This window comes from Montipora foliosa, chromosome 6 (assembly GCF_036669935.1).
Source record: "Montipora foliosa isolate CH-2021 chromosome 6, ASM3666993v2, whole genome shotgun sequence".
Lineage (NCBI taxonomy): Eukaryota > Metazoa > Cnidaria > Anthozoa > Scleractinia > Acroporidae > Montipora > Montipora foliosa.
The window spans coordinates 57,299,265-57,299,814 of NC_090874.1; the positions used below are offsets into that span (position 1 = coordinate 57,299,265).

Sequence of the window (550 nt, forward strand, 5' to 3'; positions counted from 1 at the left end):
CTTATTTCACACTTAGCGAGAAATGAGGCGATTGCTTTTTCAATTACGGACAGTTTTGTTGTGAGATATTGGTACATGAATGCGAAATTAAATTATGCCTTTCACAGCCCGTGCTAAACAGGATCTCTTGTAACAACTCATGAAATGGTACGTGCGCGACAGGGAAGGCCTGGGTACAGGCAAACCGCCTTAACCATCCTGGGAGATCCTGGGAGGGAAAGATGGAGGAGGGCAGAGGGATGAGGCGCGCAAATACAGCCGATACTTGGAGTATCCAGGGCAACAGCAGACTTGCAGAAATAGCAAATAATGAAGACGCGACAACAAGTTGCCGTTCTAAAGGTCCTAAAACAATGCGTCAACTCGAAGAAACCTTCAAAGAAGGCTGGTTTGGCCAACCGAAGTATAGTACACCACTAAAACAAATCTACGTTGTACCGGCTCTTGCACAAAATATCTAGCTTTTCAAGTTGGTGGCCACCAGGACTAATTCCTTGAAAACACCCTTTATCGAGTAACTTAATTTTTATGAACAGGTATTTCCTAAGTA

The 550-nt window shown here is 44.0% G+C and overlaps 1 protein-coding gene across 2 annotated transcripts in view; it reads right to left on the reverse strand.

Moving 5' to 3' along the window:
• Positions 1–146, reverse strand: part of LOC138007874 (glutathione hydrolase 1 proenzyme-like) — an 18,502-nt gene extending 18,356 nt beyond the window's left edge. Inside the window, exon 1 of one of the 2 annotated variants that reach the window (XM_068854978.1) lies at positions 1–146. This exon is cut by the window's left edge and continues 105 nt beyond it. The gene's annotated coding sequence lies outside the window, so the exon portion shown is untranslated. The other variant, XM_068854979.1, reaches the window with a different exon arrangement.
• Positions 147–550: the final 404 nt, after the last annotated feature.